The sequence below is a fragment of the Cervus canadensis genome, chromosome 11 (assembly GCF_019320065.1).
Source record: "Cervus canadensis isolate Bull #8, Minnesota chromosome 11, ASM1932006v1, whole genome shotgun sequence".
Classification (NCBI taxonomy): domain Eukaryota; kingdom Metazoa; phylum Chordata; class Mammalia; order Artiodactyla; family Cervidae; genus Cervus; species Cervus canadensis.
The window spans coordinates 45,978,322-45,993,440 of NC_057396.1; the positions used below are offsets into that span (position 1 = coordinate 45,978,322).

Below are 15,119 nucleotides of genomic sequence, written 5' to 3' on the forward strand. Positions count from 1 at the left end.
TACTCCTCCATCTTGCTTCAACCCAAATTTGTCTGCACTCCCCGAGGCGGAAGATGAACACAAGGGGCCGCTGCTGTTACAGAAAATATATAGACTATTAGGATGGGGTTACAGAAGTAACACACAATATTTAACAAGTGTCATTCTAGTCTAGGTAGTATTTCTAATACTTAAAATTGATTTCTTCCTCAAAAAAAAAAAAAAAACAGTTAAGTAATGTCTCCTAAAACATGATAGTCATCCACAGTAAGTAGGTCTCTTCCCCCCACATAAACACCAGTAAGATTGTTTTGAAAGTCTCTGAACTAATACTTAAGACGGCATACATCCTTTACCAACTCTCACAGTTTCAAGTAAGGATTTGATCATTGTGAAATGTTAGTATTAAAATTGCATAATATGGATGGGTTTAAAACATTTCTGTTCATTAATTCCATTTGTATAATAGTGTCAATCTTAGTTCTATTTGTCTTATGTTCTAGAATGTTGAATTTTTATTCCTTTTAAACTGTAATATGTATATACAATAAATTTAAATATATATTTTTAAAAATATGTAAAAAGCTGGTGGTCATTACTGAAGAGCTACTACAAACTTCGCTATCCAAAAAAACAAGTCCAAGTAAGAGCAACGAGAAGGAAAAAGCATGTACTGAGTTTACATCAAGCCCCACCAACATATGTTCCCCGACTTTTTCTGGCTGTTGATGCCACCACCTCTGTAAAGAGCTTAGAGGAAGGCAGTCATTCCGAAGTCTGATTATAGGAACAAGGAAACAAGGTAACTTGCATTATGAGGTTTTTTCCGCCTATTACAACTCAATACAGCCAAAAACCAAGCACTTTTGAAGATGAAATAGAAAAGAATTAGAACCTTTATGAGCCGTGTGCTGCCATCATAAGTAAGGTATTCAGGAAATGCAGGTATCTCACTGCAGAAAGGCCTTCAGTAAAACTTTTGTGCAGTGAATCCAAACTTCCCTGTTCCCAAAGAGGACTGTTTTCTACCTAGACCTACTCAATACTTGATACCAACACAGGACATGCAAATCCTGGGGAAGCCCCACTTGGGGGCTTGGACTCCTCAGTGGCGGAACACAGTGCTCTGAGGAAACTGAAGTGCAGTTGCCTTGTCATATGTCCTTTTGAGGGATCACAATTATCCCTGCTCTGACCTGGACGACCTGTCTGGCCTTATGGAAGCTAAGTGTAAGACTCCTTAACATCAAAGTTTAATCCATCTCAGGAGCCATCACATAACCATTAATAGAAAGCTCCCAAGTGATCTGAGTAGGTCTTCACAGTTGGAAGAACTACCATTCACAGGCTCACAGATCTTGTGATCACCACTGAACCATTAACTTCTAGTTCCTGTGAGACAAAATAAGCTCAAGGCAATACTGTCAGCAAAACAGGGACTAAAAATCTGTCCACTAGAATTTAATGTTATGTCTAGATACAAGCTGTTGAAGATACACATTAGGATGAGCAGTGATTCCCGCTCCCTCAGCCCTGCTGTATTCCTGAAAGGGGGTCCTTGAGGCTACAAGCACCTGTGTCACCTTACTGTAAGGAGCGTTCTCCTGCACCTGGTATGTCTCAAAGTGTCCCTGCTCTCATCTTTCCTGGTGTAAATTCCTTCCTTATCCTTTGATCCAAGCTTTGACTGTCTCCTCCCCCCTCCACCCCCATGCAATATGATGGCTGCCACTTTCGCCACACTAACTGGGATTTGTTCGTGGGTGGCCAGTCTGTCCTATGTCATCTTTAGGTTAAAAATTCTGTAATAGTTGATAGAAATGGGATCCTAAGAAATTCTGCTTCATGTTCTGATGTCTCCTGATATGAAAAAAACATTCTACACGGATGAAGACAAGCTCACTCAAGGAAGCCAGCCACAGGTGAGGCTATTTAATCCTGTTGGGTTAATAGTCTTGTTAGTAAGTGATGAACATCTGTGATCTTTTGAATTATAAGAGTTCAGCTCCCAATCAGAGTAACTACTCACACACTAAGGGAAAACCTTCAAATCTCAGCTAAATAATAGGAAAGTAAATGCTACAGAAAGAGCCCTTAGATTTCACCTACTAACATAGTCTCTTTTTTTTTTCCATTTATTTTTATTAGTTGGAGGCTAATTACTTTACAATATTGTAGTGGTTTTTGCCATACATTGACATGAATCAGCCATGGATTTACATGTGTTCCCCATCCCGATCCCCCCTCCCACCTCCCTCCCCACCCCATCCCTCTGGGTCATCCCAGTGCACCAGCCCTGAGCACTTGTCTCATGTATCCAACCTGGGCTGGTGATCTGTTTCACACTTGATAATATACATATTTCAAATGCTACTCCCCCAGATCATCCCACCCTCGCCTTCTCCCACAGAGTCCAAAAGTCTGTTCTATACATCTGTGTCTCTCTTTCTGTCTTGCATATAGGGTCATCATTACCATCTTTCTAAATTCCATATATATGCATTAGTATACTGTATTGGTCTTTATCTTTCTGGCTTACTTCACTCTGTATAATGGGCTCCAGTTTCATCCATCTCATTAGGACTGATTCAAAATGTAATTCTTTTTAATGGCTAGGTAATATTCCATGTGTATATGTCCACAGCTTCCTTATCCATTCGTCTGCTGATGGGCATCTAGGTTGCTTCCATGTCCTGGCTATTATAAACAGTGCGCGATGAACATTGGGTACACATGTCTCTTTAGTTTTCTGGTTTCCAAGAGGCAAGAATATACAATGAAAAAAGACAACCTCTTTAAACAAGTGGTGCTGGGAAAACTGGTCAACCACTTGTAAAAGAATGAAACTAGAACACTTTCTAACACCATACACAAAAATAAACTCAAAATGGATTAAAGATCTAAATGTAAGACCAGAAACTATAAAACTCCTAGAGGAGAACATAGGCAAAACACTCTCCGACATAAATCACAGCAGATCCTCTATGACCCACCTCCCAGAATATTGGAAATAAAGGCAAAAATAAACAAATGGGACCTAATGAAACTTAAAAGCTTTTGCACAACAAAGGAAACTATAAGCAAGGTGAAAAGACAGCCCTCAGAATGGGAGAAAATAATAGCAAATGAAGAAACAGACAAAGGATTAATGTCAAAAATATACAAGCAACTCCTGAGCTCATTCCAAAAAAATAAATGACCAATCAAAAAATGGCCAAAGAAATAGACATTTCTCCAGAGAAGACAGATGGCTAACAAATACATGAAAAGATGCTCAACATCACTCATTATCAGAGAAATGCAAATCAAAACCACAATGAGGTATCATTACACGCCAGTCAGGATGGCTGCTATCCAAAAGTCTACAAGCAATAAATGCTGGAGAGGGTGTGGAGAAAAGGGAACCCTCTTACACTATTGGTGCGAATGCAAGCTAGTACAGCCACTATGGAGAACAGTGTGGAGGTTCCTTAAAAAACTGGAAATAGAACTGCCATATGACCCAGCAATCCCACTTCTGGGCATACACACTGGGGAAACCAGAACTGAAAGAGACACGTGTACCCTAATGTTCATCACCTGTTAACATAGTCTTGATGCACGTCTTTGTTTCCCAACTGTCAGGATTCTTTTTTCCTCCGAGGACAGAAGTAGTGTGAGGGAAGGAGGAAAGCTTCTAGGATCGGTGTCACAGCCCCGTGTAATGCTCCAAAATTCCACCTTCCAGCCCATACACTTTACAGGGATCTTGTTGTTCAATTATGATGTTAATGAGACTCAACTGCAGGCTGAGGAACATCAGCAAACCCTGCCAGAAGATAGGTTTAGAAAATAGAGATTCTTGAATTCAAAGATCTGTAGTTTGGACATGAAGTATGAAAAGAACACTCGGGTTTGGGGTCCCATAAGAAAGCTGCTTCTGTAGTAGCTCAGATGATAAAGAATCCACCTGCAATGCAGATCTGGATTCAAGAAGTATACCCCTGGAGAAGGGAATGGCTAATCCACTCCAGTATTCTTGCCTGGAAAATTTCATGGACAGAGGAGCTAGGCTGGCTATAAGTAAGTCCCTGGGGTCACAAAGAGTCGGACACGACTGAGCGAATAACACACACAAAAAAGCTGCAAATTATTTCAGCTGTGCAGTTATGATTAACTCTAGTCTATAATTGTAGTGCCACAAAAGATACCATTTCAGCGGAAATTAAAGAATTTTGAAGACTAATAGCTAGGGGTCAAAGAACCACTTGCTTCTGTGAAGACAAAAACAAAGACAAGAGTTCGAAAGGTAAAAGAACAGAGCTAAACCGCAGGCATGTGAGGATGTTAATACAGTCTCTCCCCCAGAGTCATTCCTAGCCTTGGGTCTTACCACCCAAATTCCAGCCAAACAGAATCAGAATCTAAATGAACACCAGAGTATCTCCCAGATTTCAAGTTCCCTTAATAAAAAGGCTAAAGAGGAACAGAGAGGATCAGAAAAGTTAAATTCAACTAACAGCCTTTGCATCCTCTTAAAAGGCTTTGTTAAAAAGTCGATCTCAGGACAGACGTCCTAGAGACAAAGTGGACCAGACACTGAATCCTTCCTGCAAGTTTTGGGAGGTTTTGGAGCAGAAGGTAGCTATAAAGCCTAGTGGAAGCACCAGGAAAACAGTGGACTATATTCAGTTTCCTCCTGGTGTTATAAGACAGGAGAGAAAGAAGCCCACTAGCTGCCTTTGTCAGGGATAGTAAGGTTAGTTTTAAGAGATTAAGCTAGAGTTAGAACCAAAGCTTGAGGCAACCACAGAATGTCCTTCTTGCAGCCTTCCATTGTCAGGGACGCCAAGTGGAGAATTAACAATGCCCGTTCCTAAAGAAAGTACAGCTAGTGCTCAGAGCCTAGCCCCTTAGGTAGCACATCATTTTTGAGAGTTATTTCCAGTCTCGGGTTTTCCAAGAGCCCAGGAAAAGCCAAGTAAAGGAAGCAGAAGTAGGAGGAAATAACTCCATCTGAAGAGATAGTTTTTTCAGTATTTGATCAGCCCAAAGCTTTTTTTCAGTTCAGTAGCAAGTTTCACTTTTGCTAGTGAAAGAAAAACTCGTCTCGACCTCTTACAAGTATCTTGTGATTACAAGTAGAAAGGGGAGTAAAATCTAGGTACCTCATTCATTTTTATTTCTACCCCCACCCCTCCCCAAGCAGCAGGAAATTCACTGTCTCTCAAATGAGGCAGAAACAGAAAATCAGAGAGAAACAGACTTTGACAGAAAACAGAAATTAATTTTGAGAACTCCCCCTCTTCCCGCAAGGAGCACTCATCTCCCACCCTGCCTTTGCTTCAGTCCGCTGCAGAAACAGCCAACAGCTACAGAATCGCCCTTAAGTTGAAGGGGAGAGAACCTAATTGGTCAGAGTTGGAGGCTAGACTTGATTGGTCAGGCTGGAGCCAATGAGCTTCCTGAACCTATTAAACCGGAAGTGAAGTGGCACCTGAGGACTGGTGCTTCTTTTTTTGGTTTTTTTGTTTGTTTCAATTGAGAGACTTTTGAGTATGTCCACCTGTAAGTTCTGTATCATAATTCACTCTCCAACAAGGGTGGGAAAGTTGCAACTGTCAGAAATGGGCTAGAATTTTACATTTTTTTAGTAAAAAAAAAAACTCAATAAACTGATTATTAAATCCTTCCAAGTGAAAAAGAATAGTTCATTCCTTAATTATTATAGATGAAGATGCAAGTCGTATCACCTATGTGAGCAGAAACCATTGCTAACTCCCTCTTTTTTTAGAGTCTGTTCTTATAGTCCCAAGGTTTCCCAGGTGGCACTAGTGGTTAAAGAACCCCACCTGCCAGTGCAGGAGACATAAGAGAGGTGGGTTCGATTCCTGGTTTGGAAAGACCCCCTGAAGGCGGGCATGGCAACCCACTCCAGTATTCTTGCCTGGAGAATCCCATGGGCAGAGGAAGTTGGCGGGCTACAGTCCATAGGGTCACATCGAGTCGGACACGACTAAAGCGACTTAATACAGGCACAGGCACTTACAGTCCCAACCCTCTCCCTCTAGAAACATGTTTGAGCAAAACAAGACTGTGTAGCTAGTGGCCAATCACTTCATGGTCTCAACTGTTCCTCTAGATGGTTGATAGCAAAACTCACTTTTCATGTCTGAGAGTTTTTCTCATTAATACATCCTAATCCTCATCTTTGAGCTTAGGAAAATTGCTGAAATCTCTAATAATGACAGCTACAGTGAAGTTATTATGTTTACTCTGGCACTTAGAAGAATGTTTATGCTGTCAGGAGAATATTCATAAGTTTATAAATCTTTCCTCTAGAAGCTGCACCAACAGTATCACCTGAGACATTTTAGAAATGCAAATTCTTAATCATCTGAATTAGAAACTCCTGGAGTCTGACTCTGCGACCCCATGGACAGTAGCCCGCCAGGCTCCTCTGTCCATGGGATTCTCCAGGCAAGAATACTGGAGTGGGAAGCCCTCCTCTAGGGGATCTTCCCAACCCAGGGATTGAACCCTGCATTGGCAGGTGGGTTCCTTACCACTAGTGCCATCTGGGAAGCCTTAATCTTCTGAATTGGAAATTCTTGGGATAGTGGCCAACAATCTGAGGTTTAGCAGGTAGTTTCAGGTGTTTCCAACACATGCTGAAGTTGGAGAACCACTGTTCTATACCAGTCTAGTCAGAATCTGTGGGGGCTCTATTGCTTTTCCAAACACTCAGTGTAGCTTTTCAGAGTTCTCTGGGTGATTTCCATGTGCAGCTAAGGTTGTTAACCACTGCCTTTATTATTCATAAATTGTTTCCATCTTGGTGCAAACTGAAATTTATTACCAAATCCTTACCTCTGGTCCAGACTTCCCTCACTGTGTTCACTCCAGTGTTCTGGCCTGGAGAATTCCATAGACTGTACAGTCCCTGGGATTGCAAAGAGTCAGACACGACTGAGCGAATTTCACTTCACTTTCTTCTCTACTTTCTTCACTTTTAGCCTGGCTAAAAGTTTATCAACTTTGTTTGTCTTTTCAAAAAACCCAGCTCTTCGTTTCACTGACCTTTTCTGGATTTTTTTCATCTATTTTATTTCCTCTCTAATTATTATTTCCTTCCTTCTGCTGATTTTGGGCTTCACTTTGGGGCTTTACTTCTTTTTCTAACTTTTTTAGGTGATAGGTTAGGCTGTTTGACAATTTTCTTATTTTTTGAGATAGCCCAGTGTCACCATGCACTTCCCTCTTAGAACTGCTTTGCTGCATCCCATGGATTGTGGGACTCAAGGCAGCTTCCTCTTTGACTTCTTGGTTGACTTGTTGGTTTTTTAGAGCAGGTTTGTTAGACCCCTTATGTTTGTGTTCCTCTCACTTTTCTTCCTGTAATTCATTTCGAGTTTCACACCATTGCAATCAGAAATGTATACATGCTTTATATAGTTTTATTTATGTCTTAGTGTGAGTCTCTTTGGATCATCTTGTTTTGGATTCCCTGTATCCTATACCTGGAAATCTGTTTCCCTCTTCGGGTTTAGGAAGTGTTCAGCCAAAATGCCATCAAATGTGATTGTTGGGCATCCCTGGTGGCTCAGTAGTAAAGATCTTCCCTGGATGGGGAAGATCCCCTAGAGATGGAAACTGCAACCCACTCCAGTATTCTTGCCTGGGAAATTTCTTGGACAGAGGAGCCTAGTAGGCTAGAGTCCAAGGGATCACACAGAGTCAGACACAACTTAGCCGCTAAACAACAACAAATGTGATTGTAAGTATGTTTCATATACCAGAGTTCCCTTAAATTGTTCTCATTTTTTAAATTCGTTTTTCTACTATTCTGATTGAATAATTTACACTACCCTGTCTCCAGATTGCCAATCCATTCTCCTGCATTCTCTGTCTGTTATTTATTCCTTTTGGTGTATTTTTTCTTTTACTTATTATATTCTTCAGTTTTGTGGGGTTTTTTTTTTCTGTTTGTTGAAGTTCTGAGTTCATCCATTTTTTTTCCCAATCATAAACATATTTATGACAATTATTTGGACCTCTTTATCTGCTAAGTTGCTTATCTCCATTTTATTTAGTTCTTTTTCCAGTGTTTTGTCTTTCTCTTTCATTTAGAGTTTATTCATCTCATTTTGCATAACTCTGTGGGTTTTTTAAATATATATTTATTAGATATATCAGTTACATTGCCAAGTCTTTAATGAGTGATATTATGTAGGTGTCCTATGGGTCCAGTGGTACAACCCCTCCCCCAGCATCAGAGCCAGGATCTCCAAGGATATCTCCATGTGGACTATGTACACCTTCTCTTGGTAGCTGGGTCATGATTGCTGCAGACACACTGGCAGGCAGGGCTGGTCTCTGGCCCAGTTGGCCCCACAGGATTGAGACTGCTGCAGACACCCTGAGTGGAGCAAGTCCCTGTCCCAGTTACCTCTGAGGGTTAGTGGGCGGAACTGGCCCCCAGCCTGGCTGTGTGAGGCCTGGCCACGGCGACCTCAGCAGGGGAACTGGTGGGAGGGGCTGGGCCCCCAGGGTGGGAACTGTTTGTGAGGGCAGCCATGAACTCCGGGGTGGCCCACCAGGCGAGGAAGAAGCTCCACTGGAAGGGCAGCTGGGGCAGGCAGGTTGGGAAGTGTGGGTCCTCAGGATGCACAGTGTTAGCTAGGTTGACTGAGAGTGACAGAAATAGCTCATGAGGATTTTCACACCTATACTCAAAGCGATATTGGCCTACAGTTTTCTTGTGATGTTTTTGTCTGACTTTGGTATTGCAGTAATGCTGGCCTCGTGAGTTTGGAAGTGTTCCCTCTTCTATGATTTTTCAACAAATCTGAGGAGAACTAGTGTTAATTGTTCTTTTAAATATTTGGTGGAATTCATAAATGAGGCCCGCTAGTCTTGTACTTTTCTTTATTGCCAGGTTTTTATTACTGATTAAATTTCCATAGTAATTATGAGTCAGCTTACACTTCCTATTATAATTTAATTTGGTTGGTTATATGTTTTAAAAGCAATCTTAGGCCTCTATACTCCAGTTACACACAGTGTAGCTACTCTTTCTGACAGGAGTATACTACTGAATATAACTTTCTTAACTCTTGGCCCTCAGGTGGTGTGGACTCAGCATTCTTCCATTATGGATGATCTCCTGGGATGTTGAGATAAAGTGAGATTCCTACATAACATCTTTAAATTTGGAACTTAAATTAACTAAGCACAGTAGGGTTGAGGAGAGAGACTATATGAAGGGAACCTGACCTAAACCCCAATGAAACAAAAGCTGGTGTCAAGGGAAAAGCAAGCAAGAGGAAAAAATCAGCTTTGGATTTAGAGAAAGTTCATGAAGGAACAAGAGATCATATTGTTCTCTTAACATTAGATATGTTATGCTTATAGGAAGCAGGGATCTAGGCTATGGGCAGGGAGGCTGTGTTAATATTGGTTTCATTGGTTGGACGACATCACCAATTCAATGGATAAGATCTTGGGCAAACTCCAAGAGATATTGTAGGATAGGGAGACCTGGCATGCTGCAGTCCATGGGGTCACAAAGGATTTGACATGACTTAGGGACTGAACAACAAATAGCTTACAGTCACAATATCCAAGTAAAACCTAGATAAAGTAGGCAGGATTTCAGGGAACAAAGTACCTTATATTACCCCTTGACTCTAGTGTGATGTCATAGGGACAGGAATGAAAGTCACAAGAAATGGGAGTGCCCATGGCTTAGATAACTATTGGAAATAACTGCTAGAATATTACAATATTTAGGATCAATTCCGTTTGCTTCTTGCTCTTTTTTTGTGTGCAGTCAATATTCATTTTTAACTAAAGAACTTACATAATTGAGCACTATTTTTTAATGTCTCTGCATTCTATGATGAGAACAGCACAAAGAGTTGAGGGGAGAAATAAGGAAATGACTAAAGAGGCTCTATAGTAATCCAGAGAGGATGATGTCTCATAACCAAATTGGTGGCATGCATGTACTGAGAAGTCAGCAGGTTTTGTGTGTATCTATAAAATGGACCAGTGGAATTCCTTAAAATATTACATATAAGGTGTGAGAGAAAAGAGATTCAAACACAAGGCTTTTGAATAGCAGGAAAGAAGGAGTCATGAGATTGCTGAGTAGCACTAGGTCCTATACTCAAGCACTGTCCTGACGCTTCATGGATGATAAACAGCTCTGCACACCCATTTGGGATGTTGGCAAGTCCTAATTATTAGGTGACTGGAAATATCATCACTAGACCCAGACCACTGCACCTGGTTTCTTTTTCCTCATCTCCTATTCCTTGTACAATGGTAAAATTTTACATGCCTATAGGCTGCTCATATTTCTCGTTCATGATTTGCTTGTATAAAAAATGAGTGAATACATAAGGTAACTTTCCTTTTGCTGTTTATGACTAATGACTGTTGCTCATGTTAGAGATATTACTTGGCTTTGGGAACCTTATAATATTGGACTTGTACTGGAACCGAGGCCATTACTTCTTCATTGGTGAGGTATATGACCCTCAGGCTGGTGACATTTCTTGTGTAAGGTTAAGGATAAGCAGACTTCTGTTTTTGGAAACAGCTTCTTTTTTTTTTTTTTTTCCATTTATTTTTATTAGTTGGAGGCTAATTACTTTACAATATTGTAGTGGTTTTTGCCATACATTGACATGAATCAGCCATGGATTTACATGTGTTCCCCATCCCGATCCCCCCTCCCACCTCCCTCCCCATCCCATCCCTCTGGGTCTTCCCAGTCCACCAGCCCTAAGCACTTGTCTCATGCATCCAACTTAAGCTAGTGATTTATTTCACCCTTGATAGTATACTTGTTTCCATGCTATTCTCTCAGAACATCCCACCCTCGCCTTCTGCCACAGAGTCCCAAAGTCTGTTCTGTACGTCTGTGTCTCTTTTTCTGTTTTGCATATAGGGTTATCATTACCATCTTTTTAAATTCCATATATATGTGTTAGTATACTGTATTGGTCTTTATCTTTCCGGCTTACTTCACTCTGTATAATGGGCTCCAGTTTCATCCATCTCATTAGAACTGATTCAAATGAATTCTTTTTAATGGCTGAGTAATATTCCATTGTATATATGTACCATAGCTTCCTTATCCATTCATCTGCTGATGGGCATCTAGGTTGCTTCCATGTCCTGGCAATTATAAACAGTGCTGCGATGAACATTGGGGTGCACGTGTCTCTTTCAGATCTAGTTGGAAACAGCTTCTTTTAGGGCATGCTGCACTCTATATTTCTTTATGTATTGTTAGTATTTACTGTTAGTTTCGGGCTTTCCACCCATCCTAACCATGCTCTTAAGAAACAAGCAAGACGTTTTGAACTAAACGTGTAACATCATTTGTGTGTGTGTGTGTGTGTGTGTGTGTGTGTGTGTGTGTGTAAATGTCAGAGGGAATTATAGGAGCAGAGATGGGAAATGAGTGTAAGTCCCTGGTCTCCAGCTACACCCTTCCCTCTGTGACTCCTTCCAACCATCTAACAAGAGCTTAGAGATTCTCTTTCAAAGCTAGTAGTATGAATAGACAGGTATATATAAATAGATATAGAACTAGAGATAGGTAAAGATACATATAATTTCTAAACAGTCTGGGGAAACAAAGGAGTCACAAGATAAACGTAGAAAATGCATATGTGAAAGATTGTAAATAAGGGCTTGTGTGGCCACACAAATGCTAGTTGTCAGGATTAATACTTGAGAATTCTATAGTATGTAAATTTGTATTGGATAGAGGAAAAGAGAGGGAAAAAAGAAAGCATAGGTCAATATCCCCATTTTCTATGGTGACATGAGAAATGACCCCAGATTAAATGTATTTAAAATGGTCTTTAGGGTTTTCTTCGTTCCACATAAGTTACCTTAATAAAACATTTTTATGAAACACTTTGAAAAAACATTTCCATTGCCCATCTGCTTTGCTTACCTATTTATTACTTGATACTGGGCCTTGTGATCGTGAGTTCATAGAACACAACCTATTGCACTTGATATAACACAACCTATTGCACTTGATATTTCCTTCTTTGTCTCAGGACATAAACATAAGTCTAACACCCCTACCATAACAATCCATGTACAGCCCCTAGCATAGATTTAGCACTCAATAATATTTTGTGAATGGACTAGTAAATAAAAGAGGAATTCACATTCTTTGTAAAAACATAAAATACATCTGTGTACAAATAAAGAGTTGCATGATACATAGACAAATGGCAGAAAGATTTGTCTTACCAAAAGTATTTAACGGGTGGGATTGCTCACGGGGACATAGAGGCCAAAAGAAGTCAAACAATAAGCCAACTTTTTTGAAGAAATAAATCTTAACAAGTGAAGCTGTCTATATTGGAGCCTATAATCCTGAAAGATCATGAGCTCCCAAAACTGGTAATATTTAGGCAAAGATGGGGCACAAACTGCAGACTAAAGGGGCTTTCCTGCCTCAGATGAAATGTTGGTCCTTACCCAGATCTTGACTGGATAACTTACCAAATCCACTTCATAAATAACTGCAAAAGCATCTTTGTGTTCTTAGTAATGTTGCCAGCAGGAGAGTGGGTCCAACCTTTGCCTCTGATAGAAGAGTGGGCTTTCTGAGGAGACAGCAAAGTCAGCAGTTTGAGTCCAGAGGTTACCAGACTACACAGAACCTTGAGCCCAGATCAGACTGGTGACTCTGAGTTGCAGGATACCAGCTAGCTTTTTCAGTGTACCAGGAAAGAACTAAGGGCTTCTCAGGTGGTGCTAGTGGTGCCAATGCAGGAGACATAAGAGACAGGGAGTTTGATCCCTGGGTTGGGAAGATCCCCTGAAGAAGGGAATGGCAACCCATTCTAGTATTCTTACCTGGAGAATCCCATGGTCAGAGGAACCTGGTAAGCTATAGTCCATAGGGTCATGAAGAGTCGGACATGACTGAAGTGACTTAGCATGCACGCAAGAAAGAACTGAGCATGGAGACTCTGGCAGCCCCTACTACTTATCATTCCCTCACCCCAACTTCAGCACTCCACCAGTCCCACTCTATCTCCACCTGCCCCTCAACTTCTATGCCTGTCTGATCCAGACATCATTTATACATCCTTTCTCAGGAACAGTCCCAAGACTCCTTCACGAATCTGCTTGGTCTTGACCCCACAGATGATGGGGTTCACCATGGGTGAAAAGAGCAGATAGAAATTGGCAAGGAGGATGTGCACATGTGGAGCAGTCTGGTGAGCAACCCGGTGCATGACTGAGGAGATGACGGGAGGTGTGTAGAAGGTTAAAATGGCACCTATGTGGGACACACATGTCCCAAAGTCTTTGTAGTGAGCCTCCTGAGAGGCAAGCTATAGAACTGCCTGGAGGATGAAGATATAAGACAGGATAACAAGAAGCAGACTGAACGCCACCATGAACATGGCCACAGCAATGCCATAGATGTTGTTGAAGCGAGTGTCCCCACAGGCCAGCCTTACCACAGCCATGTGCTCACAGTAGCAATGGGCAATCACTGGACCTCGGCAGTAGTGGAAGCCTCAGAGCAGAAAGGGGAGCGGAGTCATGAGTGTCACAGCCCGAGTCACAGCAGCCAAGCCGATCTTGGTGATAAGTGGCCCGGTGAGGATGGTGCTGTAGTGCAGTGGCTTGCAGATGGCCACATAGCGGTCAAAGGCCATGGCCAGCTGCACTGCTGACTCCATGATGGAGGAGTGGAGAAAGAACATCTGGACCAGACAGGCATAGAAGTTGATCTCTTGATCCCTGAACCAGAATATGGCCAGCATTTTGGGCACAGTTGAAGAGGAAAGAACTGAATCAGTGGCTGCCAACATGTGGGCTCATACAGGGCTGCATCAGCCTGAATAATGAAGAAGAGGGTGCAGTTGCCAAGCAGAGCCTGTGTATAGGCTGAGGAGAAAGGAATAGAGATCCAGATATGTAGGTGCTACAGGCCTGGGATCCCCACCAACAGGAAGACTGCTGGAATATTTGAGGTGATACTGGAGGCTGACATGGCCAACAGAAATTTCTCTCTCAACAGAAATTCCCTTCCACAGGGCCCTTCTAGAGAGTGCACATTGTCAGCAGGATTATAGTGTTCAGGTTCAAACTCTGATCATTTACATGGAAGGCTTAGCCCTTGTCTTACTTCTGGACCTTAAAAGAAATTAGAAAATAATCCTAATATGAATTGTGGAACATTATATTTCACCTCTGCCCTCAAGGTTCTCATAAAACTATTGAGTGGTCAGGACATTAAATAGCAATAGAGCTAGTAAGGCATCATTCATGAAGGAATTAAGTGGATGAAAGGTTTTTGTGGTCTCTGCATAGTCAAGTTCGGTGCTATGAAGGACACAGATACCTATTTGATTCAAAACTTACCCAAAAACATTCACTGTCTTCCTTTGCCTCCCAACTCAACCTATACTCCTAATTACAAAGGGGTGTTTCTCTCCTGAAATGTAAAGCTTCAATACACAACAAACAATTAAGCCTGATTATTCACTTCCTATGATAATTCACTCCCCTCCAAGTTCTAAATATTTTCTCTAAGAAAGGTTCTTAGAGAACGTCAATATGCCAGCAAATTTGGAAAACTCAGCAGTGGCCACAACTGGAAAAGGTCAGTTTTCATTCCAATCCCAAAGAAAGGCAACGCCTAAGAATGCTCTAACTACCAAACAACTGCACTCATCTCACATGCTAGTAAAGTAATGCTCAAAATTCTCCAAGCCAGACTTCAACAGTACGTAAACCGTGAACTTCCAGATGTTCAAGCTGGATTTAGAAAAGGCACAGGAACCAGAGATCAAATTGCCAACATTCACTGGATGACTGAAAAAGCAAGAGAGTTCCAGAAAAACATCTACTTCTGCTTTGTTGACTATGTCAAAGCCTTTGACTGTGTGGATCACAATAAACTGTGGAAAATTCTGAAAGAGATGGGAATATCAGACCACCTGACCTGCCTCTTGAGAAACATATATGCAAGTCAGGAAGCAACAGTTAGAACTGGACATGGAACAACAGACTGGTTCCAAATAGGGAAAGGAGTACATCAAGGCTGTATATTGTCACCCTGATTATTAACTATATTGCAAGGGAGTACATCATGAGAACAT

The 15,119-nt window shown here is 41.4% G+C and overlaps 1 pseudogene; it reads right to left on the reverse strand.

The window, feature by feature from the left end:
* Window positions 1–13,082: 13,082 nt before the first annotated feature.
* On the reverse strand, window positions 13,083–14,008 carry LOC122450220 (annotated as a pseudogene).
* Window positions 14,009–15,119: the final 1,111 nt, after the last annotated feature.